Source organism: Molothrus ater, chromosome 4, assembly GCF_012460135.2.
Source record: "Molothrus ater isolate BHLD 08-10-18 breed brown headed cowbird chromosome 4, BPBGC_Mater_1.1, whole genome shotgun sequence".
NCBI classification, from domain to species: domain Eukaryota; kingdom Metazoa; phylum Chordata; class Aves; order Passeriformes; family Icteridae; genus Molothrus; species Molothrus ater.
In genome coordinates this window covers 50372293-50395745 of record NC_050481.2, presented here as the reverse complement: position 1 = coordinate 50395745, position 23453 = coordinate 50372293, and the positions used below count along the sequence as shown (strand labels likewise).

The 23453-nt window shown below is 39.7% G+C and overlaps 1 protein-coding gene across 1 annotated transcript in view; it reads left to right on the top strand.

Moving 5' to 3' along the window:
• The window catches only part of C4H4orf19 (chromosome 4 C4orf19 homolog), a 39577-nt gene that overhangs the window by 4335 nt on the left and 11789 nt on the right, over positions 1 to 23453 (top strand). Inside the window, exons 2-4 of the mRNA XM_036382354.1 lie at positions 14612 to 14661; positions 16965 to 17051; positions 19678 to 19732. The gene's annotated coding sequence lies outside the window, so the exon portion shown is untranslated. The remainder of the gene's footprint in view (positions 1 to 14611; positions 14662 to 16964; positions 17052 to 19677; positions 19733 to 23453) is intronic.

Sequence of the window (23453 nt, the reverse complement as noted above, 5' to 3'; positions counted from 1 at the left end):
TTTGAAACTCTGTTTTATCAGCAGTAGATTTGGGAGTGCCCAGTTTTACCTACCTTATTAAGCACCTGAGCTTTGTGCAACAGCCCAGGATGCAGAAGCACCACCTATGCCCTGGCACAGCCGCCCAGCAATTTCCTCCTCTCCATTCTGGGCTGTGTGCTCCTTCCCACAGCTGAGTTGGTGCAGAAATCCCCCCTCCAGGACCCAGGCCCACTGTGCAGGGGCAGCTCCCAGTCCTGGCACTGCAGCCAATCCAGGCTCCCTTGGCAGCTGCTCCACTTGCCCAGCCAGTGACTCCACTCTGTCCCATTACAGTACAGGTGGTTTATTACCTCCAAAAAGAGTGTTATCCACTCTTCCTCTCTTATGGCAAGCAAGCTTGATAGCAACCTCACTAACATGGCTTTAACACTGCACATTTCCATGGAGCTGTTCTTCTCGTCTACTTCTGATCTACTCATAGTAAAAGAAGCCTAAGTGTCAGGCTAATTCATGCTTTTGAAGTTGGCAGTCTCGTTCACCTATAGCTCAGTGGAAAACAAGCAGCTGCTGTCAGCTGTCAGGAACCTGACTCAAGCTTTGTTAAGGCCTCCTCTGTCTCTATTTCTGGTTTGGGTGTGGCATGGAAAAAACAATATTTACCATCTCAGTAGCTGTGCCCTTTGTGTATTTGTTTTTATATTCCCTTTCCCCATGTGAATTTAGCAGATGTTGCATGGCTGGGGATCAGCCCTGAATTTTGTTGTCAGAGTACGTGCATGTCTCCACTGAACATTAGCAAGTGAATAGGCAATATCTGCACAGAAAAGATCATACAGATTCAGCTGCCAGGCACCATTTCAGGGGCAAATGTAGATAAAGAGATAAACACCAAGAATACCATAAGATTTCATTTTTAATGTAAATGAAACAAAAGCTACAGCCATCAGCCCTGAATGGAAGGCTACCAGGGGCCTGAGGAGCTACCACCATATACCATGTCCAATTTGTCCAATTTTTGTCTTTTTAACATTTATTTTTAAATTAAAATCACTTGGGAGAGTTTTCCATTGCTTTGGATGAATGCACACAGATTGCTAAAAAGCTAGTTTGTATTCACCAATATACTTTAAAAAATAATGCTCAGTGCAATTGTCACAATAATTACCTTCTATGAAACATTTTCATTCACTTTTTGTTTATATAGAGTAAAAACATAGGGATTTGCTAGGGTTCAGATGATAAAAAACCTCAAAGACAGTTTAAGAAAACAGAGGAAAGCCAAGGGCAAAAAGCTAGATGGCAGGGAAAGGTCAGCTTGCTGTTTTCACAGCCAATTACCAGTAGCTGGCATCCATCAAACTACAGCCTCAGCTCTCCTTCACTTCCCTGCCATCCTTCCACAATAAAGCTTTACAGTGGCACCACAGAAATCAGTGTGGCTGAACTTTTCCCCAGTTATGTGCTCCTCCCAGAGCACACAACTACCCAGATTTTCCATGTGGGGGAAAGCCAGGTTTGAGACACAAGGAGGGAAATCAGCCCTCATCTCTGGGTAGGAGGCAGAATTTGAACTCAAGTCTCATAAATGCCCTGAGAGCCAAATCTGCCTCTAGAGACTAACACTCTTTAAAAATCCAACCCAGTGACTTTCTTGTCACAGGGCAATATGTCAGATTGACCAATAAATAAAGTTCCAACACAAGCAGCAGATATTTGCTTTATGACAGTATGACCTGAGACACACCATTTACAGTCCCTGGAGCAAGGAGTTCTGCTCGAAACATCACCCTGGTGTATGTACAGCATCATGAAAAACTCCACAGGCAAAACATACTCCAGCAAATTAGACCTGATTGTGTAATCTTCATTGATAATTTTGGTGAATATAGCCCATTCTTTTCCACAGGATTAAAGGAAGAAAAAATTACTAAGATGTCTTGTTGCCAGACAAACTAAGTCTTTTAAGGCAATGAATCCTTTCCTACAGTTTTCAAGTATTGTTTTACTGAGAGACTAAAAAGGTTGCAAATGCAATCAAGATCAGCAATTCAATAATACTACAGAAATGCAGCTGTATTTCACTGCTATCTCACCATTATCACACTTTAGCAACGTTTGGACCTTTTTCATGCAGTGGTCAATACTTTGAATCTGTCTTGTTTTGAGAAATAGTTATTGCAATTATAATGTAAGAGCTCTTTGCTCTTGTTCATGAAATTGTTTTGTGTAATCATTCCCTTAGCCACCCATCATCATTCAATGTCTGTGAAGGAAAGGTTTAAAATAACCAAATGGAAAAGTTCACCTGCACTCTCTAAAGAGCTCTAGATTAAATTGTCTCTATGCTTTACACTTCAATCTAAGTGATGTATTTAAAAGCAAAGTCCATTGAATCAAAAAGTCATAAAAGGGCCTTTGTTAAAGTATTGTATCAGAGCCATTGCTGGAAAATTTTTGAATGTGACTTATAATTGTTTTGAGTATTTTTCTGTTTTAAAAGGTTTGTTATCCATGGTCACAGTCTTCTGTAACTATGCTTTTCTACTCTCTGACCAACCCTTATGTCAAATGTTCAGGAACAACGAGGTTAAAAAAAGCATCCTGGTATTTTTCCCACACTTGTTATGTAAACGCAGCCTTGTGTAGGAGAGCATCTTGAGCAGTGAATCTAGGGGAAAAGACACACCCTACTCCACCACCACCATCCCCCCTCAAAAAAAAAAAAAGTGAAAAAATGCATAAGGTGTTTTAATATCTTTCAGGCTGTCTGATCTGAGAGAAGACACAAAATCTGATAAGGAAGCTGAATTACATAGCTTATACTGTTTTAGAAGGATTCCTAATTTTAGTGCACATACTTGGTTCTTCACAAGCATCCCTAGAGCTGTCTAGGTCATAGCAGTTCTAGATTACAGATTGCATGATTGTCTCAGAAATACCAAGCCAGGCACACCCCAGCCTCACCACTCACTGAAATACTGACCACAAACAATTGCTGCCCCTAACATGCCAGGCATTTATGTGAACTCTGGACCACCAATACCTGACATAATCAACAATATTGTTATTTTGCTCACAGAATAAATGAAATTTGCTCCCACAACATGTAAAATTCTTCTTATGAGGAAAGCATCTTCTCCAGGTGTCACAATCCATATTACTTTTCTGGATTTCATGTCATGATCCAAATGAAAAGCAACAAGAATAAGGAATAATGAAGAAAGTGATAAAATTATTGTTATCACTGTTTCCATACAGGACAACCTGGTGAGGTTTGTTTTTTGAAATGAGCAAAATCAATTTTTTCTTTCAAACCTGGCTCTTCTGCACTAAGTATATTGTTCTCCAGGTTTTGCTTTCATTTCTCAAAATCCATTATTCTTAGTCCAAACATTGTGCCCTGTGCGTAGCTGTCTGATTCTCAGACCTGCTAGGAGCTATGAATTTGGGCAGGTGGCCAAGCTGTTAATTCATCATCTTCTGCTTCAGTCTTGCCAGGAAAATATAGGTTTTGTCTGAACAATGAATTTATAGCATGTGCTTTGTGGGTCATACCTACTCCTTTGTGTAGGACTCATTTTGGGTTAGCAGTGACAAACCAAGGGTGTAACTCTGCAAACTCAAGCTATTTATAAACAGATTCCAGTCCCTTTTCCTTCTGTTTCCATTCCAATTTGAAAATCCAGTTATAACTTGAACTCTTACAGCCACAGAAAATGCAATTTTTTCATCTATCCTCTATTCCACTATAAATTTCCTTTGAAATAGAGAAACCAACATTGTCTCTTTTCCCTGTGGGTTCTATTTGCACTCCAAGTGAAATGTATGTTAAAATTGCCTCTGTCAAGCAATTATGATGTTTGTAAGCCACTGATTCTTCTTATTTTCTGAAATTCTTTTCTATTCTCTGTATCATTCTAGTTTGATGTAAAAAAGAGAAATGTGCAAGAAAATGCTTTACAAGGCCAGTACTTGAGATGTGCCCCAGGAGCATGGCTTATTGCCAGCCTGTGCTTTGCACTGCTGTAACAGCTGCATTAAATGAGTGTTTGCTTGCATAAACTTAACCTGACTGAATTTCTCTGAAGTGCATTTAGGACAAAAAAATCCAGCAGTGGTGTGCTCTGTGCTGCAGGGCTTGTATCGTTCAGTTCATGCCATGAAAGAGCCTGGATTTGTATGTTCTGCTCTTGACATGAAATAAAGTTAATAACAGACTGAGATTCCTTTGTTCAGTACAACAGACTTTTTTCTGGCCTGTACAATTCTAGATTATCTCACATTCCTGCAGCCTGCAATATTGCTCTGAGCACAGAACTCACTGTGCAGTGCTAACTTGGTTGAGCAGCTCACCTAGAGACTGGCACAGACACTCTAACCCAAGGACTGAGTCCACTAAGAGCCTCCTGTCTTCTAGATTTGACCTTCTGTTTCCCAACCTGTACAAGCCTACTGCTACCCTGCAGGATTTGTTCTTTATTCAGGTTGGTTTGGTTTTCCTCATCTCCATGGCATTCCCAGTAAGGAGCATAATATTCAAAGATACATTTAAAAAAGCTTTTTGTGCTCCATATAGTTTCCTGAGTAAGGCTCTGGAAAAGAAAGTTTCTTGCAAAAGAAGGTACATAAGTAAATATACTACTGCCCAGGAAAAGTCATGCTCCTTCTCCCAAACAAAATGGAGAGGTTAACTCCATCAAGGCCTGCAGATACTGGAGTCCTTCATCCCCAAAACATCCTCTTCACACAGCTTTTGCAGCTCCTTTGACAGAAGGAAAATTAAGTTTAAATTGGCAAAGACCCTATGCATTTATGCCAGGAAAATCCCACGCAATTTGAAATTAATCAATAGCACAGAAACCCCCTCCCACCTACCACATGGAGCCCAGTCTCCAAAAATCTGCAGCCTCTCTCTAGGGTGGTATTTGAAATAAGCATGTTTGCAGAACTAGCTTCACCCTCCTCCCATGCCACCTTCCCACACAGAGAGATCTTTGATACTTTCCTCCCAAGGGAAAAATAACACACCTATGTGGAAAACAAAGGCTAGAAATGCCTGATTTGAGAAAAACTTCTCCTTACTGGGCTAATTCACTTTTCTCCCACTGAGAAAACAATGTATTTTTAGTCCAGCAAAACACAAGAAAAATATGATTTAACCTTCATGCCAATAAACATTTTTGAAAGACCTGGTAAGAAAGGCTTGCCTGAAACAGAGCCTGAGCTCTACTCTACTTTTTCCAGGCCTTTCCTTTGCTTTCCAGGAGGCCTGAAGGTCTCCTTAAGGAAGCAAGACAGCAATTGATTACCACAAAGCTTTCCATGAATGGCCTTTTGCAGCATCTGGGTGAGACACCTGCAAGACTCTGAGGTGTTTGTTACTCCCAGTGTACAATAACCCAGCTCCCACTCTGATTTGGGGTTTTTTCCCCTCCCTTCCTGCAGGGTTTCCCCAGGCAAGGAGGCTCCAGGTGCCTTGGCTCTGAGCTGCCATCAGGGCTTTGCAGCATTTCCTTGTTTGTGCTACAGCAGCATCTACAAACACCACAGGGGATAAAGGCCTCACTGCTTTGGCTGTCCCAGACACACCTCATAACACACACCATATTTAAAGCATTTTTAATTTATAGATTACCAGACTGTTCCAGATTGGATCCAGCCTTCCAGCACATCCTTGCTTTAGGGAGAGTAAGGAGGCACAACCCAATCCCATCTTGCTTATTGTTAAAAAATACATTATCCCTGAGAAATAAATGCTCTGGTTTTTAATCCCTTTGTTTAGGAAACACATAATTGCAGGTACCTGAAATCCCACATGATGGGTGTCATCAGGAGGTTGCTGCACAACCTGTGGCAACCACTGCTTCACGTGGCTTTGGCAGCAGTGGGTTCCAGTGTCTGCACAGGCATGAGGTGGCCCAGAGCTCACCCAGAGCAGCAGGAACTCTCCAAAGTCAAGGAAACACCAGTTTTGTGAGTTTTAGGTTGCTTTGAATAATGTAGCTGTCAAACTGCCTTGCTCAGATGGAAAGGATCTGCCAGTAGCATGCTGCTGTCAAGCCCAGTAACAGGACTAAAGACAACTAAACAGATTTTGCTAGGCAGTGCCTCATGCATAAAAACTAATATCCCATACAGCTGGTCAGGGAATTATGAATTGTTCTGCCATGGAATGGCACAGGACTGCAGCTGGAGCTGGACCAGAGCTGTGTCCCATGGACCCCTCCTGCAGTGCACCCACATCTAGAACAGCACAGAGCACAGGCAGGCAGGGCCAGCAGGAAGCACAAACAGATTGTTAGGAGTCAGTCAGGCCTGTTCATCACAAAGCTGTCCTCCCCAATCATTGCTCCACCCAAAACACACTGCTGATTGTCCTCATATTAGTGTTTGCCACCTGTTACCTTCTGCTTAGGCTTTGTCTATGGCATCATCATTTCTCACGTTTCCACACTTCTTTCACATTTGAAAAGCTTTCTACTATCTGAAAAGGTAATTAAAAAAAAACCCACACCAAAAAAACCCAAACAGATCTTTTAATATGGCTTGAACTAGCCAAACTTTGTTCCTTTTGCACAGCATCACATGCAGAGTGCTCCTTTCTAGAGGTAACAATATTGAAGGGTTTTCTTTCTCTTCTCCCAATTCAGGCTTTAGCAGTGCTGGTGTTTTGATACCATGTCACAAGTACAGGTATTGCAGATAAAGCCACAGGCTTGTTTTGCAAAATCCCATGTTGGTTTTTGGCTATAAAACACCACCTGAATAAGGAACTGACTAACAAACACAACTTTTGTTACAGGAAGAAAGGAGGAAATCAGCAGAGAGCTGTCTTTCTGTCTCACCTCTGGGGAAAACCACTCCTCCCTGTTGCCAGGGGCCACTTCAGTGCTGTACCCAGAGCCAGGGGTCACCTTAGGGACACCCTCAGCTCCAGCTGTCTCAGGGCAATGCTATGGTTTCTGCAGGTGTCAAGGCCTCTGACCACAGGCTCTCACCTTATGAACTCAGATTAAACTCTAGCCACAGCAGACTGCTGTTGTTTTCAGCACTTTTGTTCATTGTGAAACTTCAATGAACTTCAAACTTTTTCCTATTGAATACATACAGCACAAGGAATAGGTGAGAAGAGGGCCAACTCTTAGCAGCAGTTCAGCATCACAGAAATTTAATTGTGACAGGAAACTTGACAGCAAGTCACTCAGAAGTCACTTTTGCAAGAACATATTGCCACAGAGAAAATAAAAACATACACCTTACTACAATTGAAGGATTTCAGGAGGTAATATGCCAGATAGCATAGTGTGAAAAGGCCTTCTTTCCTGTAAAGAACAAAAATATCTTATTCCTTCAGACCCCTTCCTCACCTCAGCACAGTGAGATGTGTAGACTGAAACTTGATGCGATAGCAGAAGGGTTAGGAGAGAACTGACTACATTTTTATGCAGGTTTGTCTGTCCATCCTAGCTGAAATGAATTCTGATGAACAAGGCAGGATTTGATAGAATCTAGCAGCTATCTGGGTCTCCAATAGTAGCTCACTCACTTTGTTGTCTCTTCACCATCTCATCTTTCCAGCACGGTGATCCAAACTGGTAGAGCAGCCCAGTTCTTTGGATATCAGACTGGGAAGGAGAACAAAAACTAAGCCCTGGTATTTTTTCCAGGTGCCCAAGAACCTCGAGGCTCTCTCAAATAGGTGAAGACCATCACAAGGATCATGCTATAAAGGGGAAATAGTCTTTTCACAAAGTATTTTAAAAAAGAAGCCACAAGCAAATGGCATTTTCTTAACCAGAACGAAGCCACATTTTTGTGGCTTCTGTAAACCAGACTTACCATTCCCTACTCATCTTTATTAATACATGCCATTTGAAAAAAAATCTATAATAAATAGGAATGCCTCTAGATGTCAAAATCTGGGAAGTACAGTGAATCACCACTAAGAAAAGACTTAGAATGCTGCAAGGGACAGCACAGACCCCTACAGGCTCCTTTCTCAGGTCCACACAAGCATCCCTGTCAGTAGAACCTGAGAAAGAGTTTAAACAGCTGAGAGGGGAAAAAAAGTTCTTACTGGAGGCATTATTTATTCTTAGTTCCCATAAATCACTTAGGCCCCCTAGTTAAATGTGATTTGTAAAAGAAATGCACTGCATCAGTATTTGCTTTGGATATATAATTGAACTCCAGGATTTTAACATCAAAAAATAAGTTTTGTCAAAGCTGAGGAATCATCCATTGACAGAATGAAATCACATGACTGAAGGATTGATATCAGTCATGTGTGACTGCATTGCAGAAAAAGGAAGCCTTTGCTAGACTTACCTATCCTCAGCAATGTCAAAATTTTGATAAAGCTCATTCAAGATGTGATACATCTTGAAAAATTCAAAATTTTACGTTTTTGAATGTAAAATCAAAAGAAATATTGAGTAATAATAAAAACTTTTCATTGTGCTGTCTGCTTAAAATCCCTGGACTACATACAAGTCACACCAGTTAGTCAGTTAAAACTACAACAGAGAAATAAATACTTGAATTTCAGACCGTCTTTACATATGAAGTGAACAAAAACTGTAAGGAGGGAGGACATCTCTCACCATTTAAAACTATCCCTTTGGTTTCAGTCCTGCATATGCATATTGCAAGTAAATACCAACACCTGCCAAGCAAAGCAATCTCACAGCAGCACAGGGCAGGGGTCTCCTGGCCCTGGAGATGTGACAACCCAGCCTGTATTAAATGCCGCAGTAGCATCGCTTGAGCTGCAAAACCATTGCCAAAGCACCTTGTGGAAAGACCAAGGTGTACTACTCACAGCTCTAAGAAAAAGGGTGGTGTTGCACTAGCATAGTTAAACTGAAGCAATTCTGTATAAAAGAATGATGTGCTGATTTAAATCTGGATTACTTCTTAGTTGATTTTTGCTTCAGAGCAGCACCCTTTCTATGGCCAAATTAGGCTCCAGGCTTAAACAGTTGCTTGGATTGTCAGTCTCACAGGATTAGTGATTTTAGATTAAGGAATGGGTTGCAAGAAAAAGTAATTTCATGCTTTGAAAAGAACTTTTATTTATTTCAAAGGCTTGGAACCTAGAACCATCACACCATAATCTTACTCAAATGTTGATGTCGTCAATGCATTTTAAATCAGCATTTAATTAGGTTAAAGAAAGAAAACAGAAGCTGCTGAAGAAAGCCCAGTAAGAATTCCTATTTCTAGATTAAGCTGCTTTAAATGCATAACCAGTTCTGCTAACTGTGGGATGTGAAGCACACGACTGAGTTTATAGGTGTTTAGTGAGAGTTTGTGCCACTCAGTGTATCACTATGAGCAGTCAGCACAAAGAGAATGATATAAATATAGAAGAGTGGGCCTATAATCTCTACTTCTAATTTAAAAAATACATTTGCCCTGGACAGCAACAATGCTTACTTTCCCTCTAAAAACTTTCATCTGCCCAAATCAAAAAAGTCCTTTTTAAGTTTTTTTAGCTCAAATGAGCATACACACTAGGCAAGCTTTAGGGAACATTTCCTGTCTTTAAACTCTGTCAATTAACAGTGCTGTGCCCAAATCTCTTCCAAGCCATAACATGATTTTAAGAAAACTAAATTGTATCAGTGTGGAAACCTGTAGCAGAAAGAGAAGAAATAGAAATTAGGTCAGTCTAATTGAATTGCAGTAGCTTGTCTGAAAAACACCTTTGCTACCCAGTTTGAAAAGGCATTAGAAACCACATTAGGGAACTGTTTTCATTTTGAAAATCTCCTTCATTACTGCCTGATTTGCTGAAATGACTTTCAAAATCTTCACCTTTGCTATTCCTGCTTTGCTTAGAGGACTCACTGCTGATGCCTCCTCCTGAGCTTTAATTTGTCTGGAAGATGAAAATAATGCCACTAAAGCTAGAACTTTCAAAAGGACAAGGAGAATCTAACTTCAGCAGGATTTTATGTGCCTTTTAGACCCTTATGTGAACATTATATTTTAACAAAAAACTCCTATGTTTCTCACCCAGAGGAGGTGCCCCACCACAGTCTGGTCTCTGCATGCACAGAAAGCAGGAGGAAAGAAGGGTAGAGCTGTTGACTATTTTGGCAAAGGGGTTTTCTGGCCTTTGGTTACAGAGTTACACCTCCCACACACGAGTTGGGGAGCTTCAGGAAAGGCAGCAAGCACTGAGTAAGCCTCATATTAACACTTCACCTCACTGGCACCTGCTCCAGCCCTGGCTCTCCAGGACCAAGTGCTCCTGCTGCTCTGATGAGGACACCAGAAAGCTGTCAGCCAAACTCCCCTGTACTGCAAACCCCATCCCACAGATGGGATGACAGGAGTGTTCACACTGTGGGTGCAAGTATTTCATAACAAATAGTAAACCAAATACATGTGTTGTTTTCAGCAAGGGTTGATTACACAAATTACTGATGTAAGATGAGCTACCTAAATGTGTGTCAGCTATAGAATAAGGGCCCAACCATTTGTTCCACTCTTCATCAGTGGAACAGTATCAGTATCATAATTCTGAAGCAAGACAAAACCTGGCTCCACCTTCTCAAGACAAACTCATTCACAAAAGGAGGATGCACTCTACCAAAAGCAGGAGGAAGAAGCAGCAGCCACTGCAGTTCACTTATCTTTCTAGAGGAAAAAGAACTATTAAACATAGTACATTATTAAAAACTAAATTTGGTAGTGCAGGACTTGCCATACTGTAACACATATATATATGTGTGTGTGCATATTTGTATTTACATATTTTATATATATATGAACTTAACAAAAATTATGAGAACCTGCTCCCAACTCTGTTTCCTAGCACTAAGGATTCAAAATGTCATCTGAAGCACCTCTGTTTCACATTGGTTCATTCTTTAATTGTGTCAGTATAATATTCACACAATTATAATGAACAAGTCCCAGTCTGAAATCTGAACCCTAAAGGCTACATATGTTATCCAAATATATAACCAAATGCTAAGCACATTGGGACTCTTTCAACCACAAATTGAAGTAATTATGATTATTCCTAATGCTGCAACAGAAGCATCCTGTTCAACTAATTATAGCTCAGAACACTTTTGTACTACATCTTCTGGAAAAGAAATACCATTTTTCAAAGTCACCCAATTCTCATAGCCTTAAGCAAAAGACTTCAGCTAAATTTCTTACCTCTATTAGCACAATCTTTACTATTAAGCCTTTTTTGTAAGTTAGTTTTTGACTGACTCTAATCTTCTGACTGACAGAATTATAGACATAATACATTTCCTCAAGGGATTTTTCTACTTACAGAATCAGTCTGCAAACTTCTCACTGTGTGAATTATAGCCCATGATTTATTGTCAACCATTTCCACATCCTCAAAAACACAAGGGAGACCCTATTTCTAGAGGTGGCTCCCCATGGCTCTTTGCCAAAAAAAGTGCTCTTGACAGTGAATGACACTCTTCAGAAACCTTACAGATTTTTGTAACTAAATTAGACCTTGCTTTGTCATCACTGCCTGAAAACAGTGAGAGGTGGGGATATGCCTGGGTGTTCCTGTTTACAGAAACAGGCCCTAAGCAAGATACCTGCAACCCAGATAAAAGCTGACAAGACTAGCTAATCGTAGGGATACATTTGCATCAGGTAGTATGTGACACATCAGACAGTTTTAACGAAAAAGGCAGAGGAAAGAGGCATCTACAGCACACACATCTCCCCTACCCCTCCAGCAGTAAATACATGATTTGTTGTAAGAACACAGACAACACAAGCTCCTCAATAAGGGCCAGCAAAGAGAAGATTCACAGCAGGTCTACAGAGAGGGCCTGCAGGGAAGAGAACATCAGGGAAACTTGAGGTCAGGCTTACAACACAGCCTTGGCTGTGCCTAGATCTAGTCACCTCTTACTGCTTGGTGACACCACAGCATTACAGGCAGGCACTGATCCTCAGTGGTTTCCCCTCCAGCACAAAGGTTGGAAATGAGCCTTTCCCCCAGGGCATCCCCACAAAGCTCCTGGCAGGTGTAGACACAGGTGAGATTGGCTCAGCTGGATGGAGCATAGTGCTAATGCTGCCAGGGCTCTGGGTTCAATCCCTCTATGGGCTATTCACCTCAAAATTGAACTCCATGAACCTTGTGATTCCTTTCAACTCAGAATATTCCATGATTCTGTGAACAGCTAAGCTCAGGATATGACTGTGGATAAGGCCTTGCCTTTAATTTATCAGAGGCTTCAGCCATCAGGTAATAAAACAACACAGAGCCAAGTTTAACACTCAAGTACAAGTGATTCACAGTCCAACTTCACTAAGTTTAAGGACCAAACAAATTTCTTCCCCTTGAAGGAAGGCCACTGCCATGGAGAAGACACAGTAGAAGACACAGCGATGATGGCTAAGGAGTAGTAAATTACAGTTCATATTAATATATGCTGCAAAAGGTAAAAAGGAGTAGAAGTGCAGCCTCTTCTATATTCCCTATACTGAAAACAGCCTTATCCAGTAATGCAGGTGGGATGATGATTGACTTTTCCAATCACCCCTACATAAGACCTTAGGGTGTGCAAAACGGCCTTTACACAAAGTTGTGTTTGATGAAATCAGGATGGTGAATTCTTTTATGCTATAAAATGCTGTCAGATATAGCTGTAGTAATAACCTCAAAATATATCAAAGTCTTCAATTGACCATGTTATACACAGAAGAATTTTAGAGGCCCCAGATACATCCTTTCCTAGAAAACTCTCTAAGCAACAACAAAAACAAGAAAATAGCAAAAACTGATACTTTTAGTACAACATCACATGGTTCCAGCAATCATAGGAGGGTGAATGCCATTCTGCACATATACACAGGGCATGGGGCTTCCAAAGCTTTTTTTCCAGTATATTCAAGCTTATTTTTCAGTATTTGAATAAAGAACCACTATTTTCCAAGTTAGTTGGGTATTATCACCACATCTACGCATCCACACTAACTAAAAGTCCTAATCATATAGATGAGCTCAAATAATGTTCTATATAATGCCCTCTTATTTAAAAAAGCCACATTTCTTAGTACACATTTTCCAGGTCCTCTAGATATCTAGACAATGAAATCCTACACATTGCAGACTAAAAGGAAAGTATTTCCATCTTCTTACATAGCATCATAAATAAGGGGGAACATTCAGCCAGGTCAAAAAGGGCACTAGCCCAGGAGCAAAGAAAATTCCTCCTCCAGCATAGCAAGTCTGGGCAAATTGCCATCTATAAATTTGTTACGAAAGGAAAGAGTATAATGAGTTTCCATAGAAAAAACCTAAACACTGTCCAGCATCACAACAGCGAACATGACAAAATCAAATTTAACTTTTAACAAGTTAATGTTCTAGGAGAATGTAAGTCTTCAGACACAAGAGACTTAAAGCCATGATTGATGTGATGTAAATGTTATGTAATTCCAGCTCCCCATAATACCAGGGGTGTTTGCACAATTCCTTCTGAGATACCTGGTGTTGACTACAGCACTACACTGGGGTCTGATCCAGCCTCACAGTTTCTGTGTCTCTTTGCACTTAATAAGGTAGAACTAAAAATATAATAAAAATCAAACAATGTAGACCCATTCCTGGTGATCCATTGTAAAGACGGTTTTTTAAAGAAAGAGATTATCCCTTTATTTTTTTTAACCAGTGTGGAAGAATAAATCTACTTGGTACTTTTTTCATACTATAATTGAATTCCCAATCATGGAAAACAGACAAAGTCACTCTTTCTGTTTTCCCCTGGAGTTTTCTGCAGCAGCCATTACTAATGCCTTCGTTAGGCAGAAGTTGGCTGGAACCAAGAAAACAGGAGCTGACCTGCTGCTCCTCTCATCTGGGTGTCAAAGAACAAGGATTTGTTGCAGTCATTGCTTTGCCACCTGCCTGAGGCATTCAACTGTATCTAGCACAATGATGCTGGAAACCATTCAGGAGTAAATACACAATAACATTTGTATGTTTACAGCATCTGTGAAAGGTGTGGGTAGGGTGAATTCTCTGCTGTGTGCTTCCAGAGCAAGTCAAGCCCATTAATTAAATTCATGCTCTTGTCCTGCTTCAAAAGTAAAAACAGAGATGATTTATGGGCACTGACAGCTGCAGGAACCGGTTTTGCTCACTCCCTTCTCATTAACTAATTTTGAGGCATCTGGATAGGTCAATTTCTCAGATTCTAAACATACAAAAGGCTGCACATCCTCAGTTTCTGCAAAGAAAGAAAAATACCTGTTCCATGCAGAGAGCTGTCTGTCATGGTTTCTCAGTGCTAGCTGAATAGTGCCTACTGAAATTGTGTAACTCAACTTCCCTGTGCCTGCCCAGGCAACTTGTAGGATAAAGCTGTAAGAGGTCCCAGTCACAAAAAACATTTCTTATCCAGTAATTATTTTACTTGTCCTAACAACACAACTCTAAAATGAGAAAGTGGCACCTGTAGAACAGTGTAATCTACAGTAACAAAAATTTTTCTCTAATAACAGACCCAGGTAAATTGCCACAAACACTCCCTTCTAGAGGGAATATCAATGTCTGTATATTGCACATAATGATATATGCAAATATAAAAATACAGCAATACACCAATGTGTTTATTTCTTCTTCTAGGTTCTTTAAACAGGAGGCAGATTGCTAGCATTTGGGGCTGAAAGCTGGAGGTAAGCAAGCAGAAGACATTTAACATACAAGCTAGGAACAGGAAATTGTTACAGAAGTGGAAAATTTTGGGTACTGAACTTTCACCCTCAGCTCCTGCAACATTTTTACTAATAAAATCTATACAAACATAGACAGATTATATTGACATTGCATTACCTGCCCAGCAGAACCATATGCTGCTTCTGCAGACATGGCCAAAAAGATCAAAACTTCCCATTTATTAATAAGCTAAACCTGGGTGTTTTATGTTCCATATCATGCTGTAGACCTATATTGACAGAGTGAAGGGCTGGGCAGAGCTCTGGATCTGTCTTTCAATCAATTATTTTATGATTCTGTACAACACTTTGTTAAACATAAGGCAAATTTATTTTGTTGTGATTCATAGCCCAGACAGGAGAAAGCCTGCCAGGAACAAGGATACTGCCATCTAAAGCAGCTCATGATCCCTAGTTACAAGGAAGAAATAGAAAATTTCCAGCATGGTCTATAAAAGGGGTGGAGCAAACAGAACATAAAACTCTCTGCCAGTGACCCAAAGGGGCCCCAGTAACAGATGACTGTGACTAAGAACCTCTATCTAGGCATGAATGGGCACATGGTACTGGGTTACAGAATCAATGGGCAGCACTATCCCAAGGTGCTTAGCTAATAGAAAGATAGGAATTCTCCAGAAAACTCTTGTACAACTGGCAAGACCACAGAGCTCTTTCAAATAGCCTATTTTCAGCTGTGAATCAAGATCTCTCCTTTTGTCAGCTGGTTTTTACCACTCAGGAAACAACCTGTGCCTTCTGCGTTACTGATGAAGTGCTTCACGAATCAAGGAGAACTGTCAGACTTCAAAGAATTGTTAAACAGTGTTCATTAAAATGTTAGCTGGTGCATAGCATCTTACCTGCTTACATTCTTCATGTTGTTGGTGACAAGTTTGATATTTACAAGGAGCAATGTGATGACAGAATTCAAGAGCTGACATGCTGATATATTAAAAAAAATTAAATTCAAGAAAGTTTGACAGAATAAATAACCTCAATATGATTATAATGCAGATGTACTTTTTGTAAAGAAAACTGACTAATCATGTCTCTTCCTCCTCAATTCCTTCAGTGAACCAAGACCCAAGACAACTATAGTTACCTACATTTCCTTCTTCTCATCCCTATAGAGTCTAAGAGAGAACTGTGCAGTTTGACATTTGGAAGATTATTTCTTCACTCCAAGCATTCATAGAAACAACTTAGGACTTTCAAATTCAGCTTTGATTTCAGAAAGCCACTCATTTCCTAAACTTAGAACAGAATCTTAAAGGCTTTGAATCCATTCCTAGTGAGGTTAATCAGTTTTACCATCAAAATGCAGTGAGAGCACATTAATACAACCATATGTAAACAATCCTAGTGAAACACATGGGCACAATCACAAAGAATGCATGGAAATCAGAGGTTTGTTCCACTGAAAATTAAATTGCAATGAAGAATTGAACTCAACAAAAAGAACTCCCAGAAAAGCTATTGAACAAGAGACATTGCAGCAGAGAAAATATTTGAATGGTACAAAAAGCATAAGGGCCAAGGTTGTTAGACAAGAGAAGGAAACTGTGAGGGAAATGCAAACCTCAGGGCATTAGAATTAAATTAAAACCACTATTGATAGCTAAGCATTTGGTGAAACTCTAGGGGACAGCATAGAATTCTAACACTTTTTATCACAAAGGAAAACACCTAGTGTCTACAACCAAGTGATCTTCAGCTCAGCTTGGAAGACCAAGTTATGATTTCCAGAAAGAAAGAGTTAAGCCCTGTATTGTTTGAGTAAACTATATAAGTTCTCTTTGATCCTTAGGGTGAGGGAGACCTTTCTTACCAAAAGCACTCATCAGCTTCACACACTGACCAAAGAGAGGCTCTGTGTGGTGCTTGAGAGCTTCAAGGTAGGAGCTCCTAATGGAGCACGACCACGGGTGGATCAGAGTGACAAATGTCCAGCCTGCTCAGAGAATGCAGCATCCCATGCACCTTTCCAGTGGAGAACACAAACAACTTTTAAAACCAAAAGCGTAGAAAGAGATTCTAGAGCAGCAAAAGAAGGTGCTCAAATAACTGTGTCAAAAAGGATACGTTTGTTCAGCGTGAAACACACCTAGGATATGAAGCATACCTACGGTCTGTGTCAAAGCAGGTTTAGATAATTTCATTTTCATTTTGGTCTGAGACTGAGATAACATGTTTTCAGCAACTAAATGAAATGGAAAACACCAATATGAGCTTCTGAGAGCCTAAAGACTTCGTTTAAATTCCAGGTTATTTTGGAATGTGAAAGCTACTTGCTGCTTGGATCCATGACAACCATGTAGACACTCTTCACTTTAACAATCTACACCAGCATGGTAAGCCATATTCCACAGACTGAGTCTCAGTGGTGATTGTGTTGTGCAATAAACCGGAGTGATTAGGTGTAAAAGGCTTCATGCTTCTGGCTCAAAGAAAGTAATATAAAAACTATTAAACAACATAAGCAAGAAGCAAAGAAGATATGGCAACATGCCTTGATTTATGAATGTTGTTTTACACACCAGACAAGTATTAAATTTCCCAGAATATCTCAGAAAGGATGTTGCTAAGCAAAGATGATGGTAAAAAGAGTACTTAATTAAGGTGTCTGAATGCAATTTATAGGGCTAACAGCCATGCTCCAAACTATTACCAGCAAGCAGAAAAGGGAAAAGGTCCAAATACAATAAAAAAAAAAAAGATACTTCAAACTCAAATTTAAGAACAAATATAGAAAGGTTTGTCTACTTTTGGGTCAAAAGCCAATTATACACACATCAGACAGAAGTTGACAATAAAACCAGTTATCATTGGACATGATATAAGGAGTGTGCTGACAACTTACCAACAGCTGTGACTCCCAGCAGCTCTCCTTTTTGGCATTTTCATTTTACATTTCCACAGAATTGTAGGAATTTCCTAGAGGATTCAAAATAAACAAACAAAACCAATAATAAATTAAAGGAAAACCCTATAGCTGACCTAGTACTTCAGAATTTGTTAAACAGACAAAAGGAATTTACAGCAGTTACGAACGCACTTGAAAGTTTAGTTAAGCAAGCTACCGTCATACTTTCATAACTAGAACTGTGGATTTTATTTTTCATTTCTCTTCACTGTATGCACAAATGTTTAGGCCATGGCTTACACAAAACAAATAAGGACCTCAAGACAGAATTATACTGCAAGTAGGATTGTTAGAGATCTGAACAAAAATTAAAAGGAGGAATCTTGTAACTAATGAACTAATTATGATGATATCTATATTTAAAAATAAAATAGAATGCAAAAAGGACATAAAATGACCGTAGTAAAAGGCTGCATAAAAACAGGAACACACTATGACTCATTCTTCATAAGCTTTATTATTCACTTCACATAAAGTACTGATCACACCTTTAACAGATGCACAAAAACACCCAACCCTTTGCAAGAGTATAGTAAGATTGAATAGGACTATAAATCTTCAAAGTGCAGCACAAACATCAAGCTCTGAGAAGGATATGAAATGGTGACATTCAGGACAGCTTAAGTGACTTGCTCTAAGGGCAACAGAGCAGCGCAGTGAACCGAGGCTGAGTGAATCCCAGGTTCTCCTTAGCAACGAGCCACATCAGATACCCAGGCCACTTAAATTTGCATTTAGGTTTCAATCATATTTCAGGCTTTTAATAGAAAGTCCTCTAAATGTCACCCATGGGTCAGACACCATGCAATGTTGTCTTCTTATATTTGGAGGCAAACAGCAACCATGAAACTACGTATACAGCCGGGGTACTTTCAAACCTGGAAGCTAGATAGTGACATTTTATAAGAACTTGTCAGAGTTTACCTATAAATTATGAAAACTATAATTGCAAAGAATATGTATGCAATGAGAGTATAGCAAAAGAGAGCAGCAGCAGCAATGACCATGTTAATTGTACTGTCCTTGTTGCCTTGTACTTTCCTCCTCAGCCCCATTGCCTATGGGTGCTGAATTCAGGAACAAACTACCCTGGCTTAGATCCTAGGAGTGTTCTGCCAAAAGGGATCTCAAGGACAACATAAACTTCACTCTCTTACAAGAAAAGCCTTGCAGGTTTCAAGAATGGTGCAAGCATTTTTGTGTGGATTTGTGGTTTGTAATGTAAGCTACACTGAGATTTTTCAAGTTATCACTCATGCAGAGAGATGCTGAGAATGAAAGAAAGCACAGGGCCCTATTTCTAAAACCCACAGCAAAATACATTGTCCATTCCACAGAAACGAACTTGACTTGGTGAAAAATCCTCATGGGCTCACATTTCTCTCACTACAAGAAATACTGAAAATATTTGTATTTTTAAAGGAGGAAAAGTATCTGCATTGCAGTACTGTTATACTCTAAATCTACAATTATCCCATTAACTTATTTATGTTTTTGGAAATTCTTAATACAAAACACTTTGCTGAGCTTTCCATTTAGCTGGAGCATGTCTGAAAGAACAACAGCTTTACCAATATCTAGAATATTACTGCATTGCCAGAGACATCTAAGTTTCAAAGTTTGTGAAAATCTGAAGAGTGAAATTCTGACAAGCACACGTTAAGTTTTAATGGATACTACAAATATCCTGTCACCCAGAAGAAAAGAAAAAAAGAAAACACATAGGAAAGAAAGTCCCATAATACTGCATATTTGAAAGTTTTCTAATTTTACTGCTGTTGCTGAAACACTTCACATGAGTCCTAATCCACTGTAGCAAAGCTTATGTTCACTTTAAGCAGGTTAGCATTCCAGTTCAGCTCAAGGGGACGAGCATACTACCCAAGTGATTTATTTGATCACTGTCTAGATTTAAAATTCACAATGGTACCAAGAGGAGGATGTTCTATTTGCACATTGTTTGCATCAGACAGTTAATGCCTCAGAGGTTCCTTCTTACTTATGTGTGCTTGCTTGCATGAAGAAACCACTTGCAAAGTGTTTTTCTCTTGCAGAACCAAGACATTTAAAACAAATTTTTGAAGCAGTCGATGGAGTACAATTGGAAAGGTAGGATTATTTTTTTTTCTCCTTGTGTATGTTTAAAAATTACTGGCCACTCACTATTGTAACTTCAGCATTCCACAACATAAACCATCTCTCCCTCCAATACTCCACAGTATTTTCTAATGACAACACTCAGCTGCTACAAGCATTAGTGACAGGACAGAACTGTTTCTTTCCAACCCATAAGTTTCCTGATGTAGCAAATAAAAGCTTGCCAATTTCCACTCTGAAGTCTAGAAAAAGACACTGTACAGAAGAAATACAGGAATAAAAAAATTGAATCAATCTAAGACAGTAAACATAGGTGAAAAATGGCAAGAGAAAATAGGAAAATGCAGGCAAATGGTGGGGAAAGAACAAGAAGAATAGAAGGCAAACAGAGGAAAGAGGGGGATTTGGGAAAAGAGAACCAATTAGAAAACATAAGGATTAATTTGGTTTGAGAGGGAGAGCACACTGACTTCTAACAGTTTCCCTGTAAAAAGCTGCAGGTTATGCCATCAAATGGTCAAACACAAAAGCACAACTTCCTGACAATGTTAAGGAATCTATTTGGTCAATGTGCTGGATTTTGGGGGGATTTTGTTTTGTTGGGGGGTTTTTTGGTGCTGGTTTCTTTTTTTGGGGCCAAGGGCATAGTTTTTGCTGGGTTGGGTTTTTTTACTTTTGTTTTTATAAAAGAGAATCATTGACTTATTCTAACTGCTTATGACTTTATCCAATTTTCTTGGTATTAAGAGCAGCTGATGTTCTGAGCACAACAACAATAGCACCACAATACTTGCCACTAGCAATATTTCATATGATATAAACAAATCAAAAGCATCTGAAATATTCAGGACAAGATGATTTTTGGGCACACTAAGCTACAGCTGAATACCAGAGCTGAGATCACATATCCTGCCCGGCCTAAATTCTGCCCAAACACATATACACAGCCTACTCCAATCCTGCATTTGAAGCAATCTCCATGGACTTCCAAGTCTATTTTCAGAATATTGCTCCCTGAAGTAAAAATGTATTGCTTACTTAAAGTATAAAGGCCTGCTAAACTCCAGCAGTGTCTCTTCATACCCTCTTACAAAGAATCAATGAGGAATAAACCAATCAAACAAAGAAGCACTGAGCCTTTCGATTGAACTGATGTGCAACCAAGAGTTTTCAATAAGATAGAATGACAGGATTACAGGAGTTAACCTGCTTAGACTTCATTGTTGATTTCCTAAGTTTTATTTCCTTCTTTTAACTTAAAAGAATTTCACAATATCTAAAACATATGAGATCTCCACCTCTCCTCTCCTTTTCCATCTTACTCTGTTCACCAAGGTCACCTAAAGATTCAAAGTCTTTTAACAGCATATTTTAAAGGTTCTTTTATCTTTCACCCCAAATTTCTGAAGAAGGCCAATAAATTATTTTTGCACAGAACTCACAGGCAAATACAAGAGGCAACAGCTTCCAGCAGATGGGCCTACAAAGAGCTTGATTTCAGAGTGTACAGAGTGCTGCCATGCTGCTAATGAGTGATGAGTGGCACTGTCTGGCAATGTACATGGCACAACCACAGAATCACAGAATAAGCTGAGTAGGAAGGGCCCCAAAAGAGTCATGGAGTCCAGTTCCTGGCCCTGCACAGCACCATCTCCAAGGGTCACAGCATGTGCCTGAGAGCATTGTCCAAATGCTTCCCGAACACTCAGACTTGGTGTTGTGACCTCTTCCCCAGGGTGCCCATTCCAAGGCCCAAACTGCCTCTGGGTGAAGAACCTTGCCTAATATCCCACCTAAACCTCCCCTGAAACAACTCCAGACCATTCCCTCAGGTCCTGTCACTGGTCACCACAGAGAAAAGATCTGTGCCTGCTCCTCTTCTTCCCCTCACGAGGAAGTTGTAGACTGCAATAAGGTCTCCCCTCAGTCTCTTCCAGACTGAGCAAAACAAATGACCTCAGAATATACTTAGGAAGCATTCTGACTTGTCAATTTTTTCTCACGGACTAAATCCTACAGCAGTAATACTGTAGCTTTCATGCTCACTGTCCAACATTTTCAATTTTTCTAATGTCCCAAGTAGGATTTCTCATTGATAACAGCATCCATAAAACTGCATGGAATTATTCCAGAAGGCTAAAAAAATAAGCCTTTATACATATATGTGCAGTTGAGAAACAATCCGCATCTAGAAAGTACTTCTATATTTAAGCAGGCTTAAATCAACTGACTCTGTAAATGGAAATCTAAGAAAAAGTCACTTCCAGGCCAGAAGACAGCACCCACATCAAGTTCCAGTCAAAACCACAGAGGAGGCAGGCAGTGATTCCTTTACACAGTATTCAAAGAGTTAGAGAATTCCATCATAAATTAGGATCCCCAGCTCAGTTTGATCCTCAGTCTCTAAGACACATTGACAGCTATCAGAATCATGTCTTTGATGGCATGCTCTCAAGCAGGCTGCTCAAGCCTGACATTGGGAAAAGAGCAAAGTATGAGCAAGGGAACTTTGTGAATTGTAGACCCATGACAGCACCATCTCCAGACCCAATTCTAGAGCTGGTTTTATGCTATATCTTTTTAAAAGACATTGGATACAACCAAGGATTTTCAGGTGAAGGGCTGGAACCCAAGAATCCACCCTCCAAAGTGCACAGTTGTACAGAATCACATAGAGACACTTGAACCTCTCAAGAGAAATGACATTTCAGGCATAGTCCCTCTGTTACATAAAAATTGGCTATAACTAACCTGAGGCTCCACTTGTGTTGCCAAACACAGACCCCCACTCAGGCCTAGCCTAACACAATTACTGACCCAAATATAGCTTCTCTGCTGATTGTTTCTCTCACATGCACATGACCATCTGCTTCCCATTTTTACCTTGTCACACATTTAGACCATGAATCCCTTGGGAAGGAGCACATTTCTATGTTTGCCTCTATACAATATGGGACTAAACAGGACTCGGTGTTTTAGGCCCCACTATTAAACAAGCTATTATATTTGATGGGATTGATAATTTTAAAAGACAGGAAACTAACTTCAGTAATTTAAACACTAGACTATGTAAGTTTGGAAAAAGCAAATTTAGAAAACAAGCTTAGCTGAAGAGGAAATGAGTGGGTTTATGCTGCCAGCTATATTTGGTTTTCCTTTATGTCAGCTGGCTAATGATTGTGAGAGCTGTACCCTTTTCCCCACTCTTCCTTCTACTCCTTAAAAATAAAACAATCATTTTGTATGGTAAATAATGGGGGTAGGGAAATGTTCCCTGACCTCGTGCTGTGAATGATGAGGAACTAGTCACAGAGAATGTATTTCCTTTTAAGTATCTTATAAATATTTTAAATCAATTGCAAAGAGCATCACAGGAAAAAATTATATGTTCAGATCACCTCCAAACTGTAGCTCTTGTATCCTCTAGGACACTCTGCTGCAGCAGTAACACCTCACAAAAAGGTCCACCTTCCATGTGAGCTGGCCTTACTCTCAACTGTTTATAAAACAGTTGACAGCTACCAGAGATAGTAGTCAGTGAATTAAATAATACAATACCGTCTTCTTAAAAACAAAGCAACTAACTAACTAAAAACAGACAACTAACTAAAAAGAGAACAAAAACAACAACAAAAATAGCACAAAGCCCATAACTGTCAAGGTAGAAATAAGAATCTACTATGAGAATAAAACATGGCACTTATGCTGACTAATACAGTCAGGAAGCCACCAA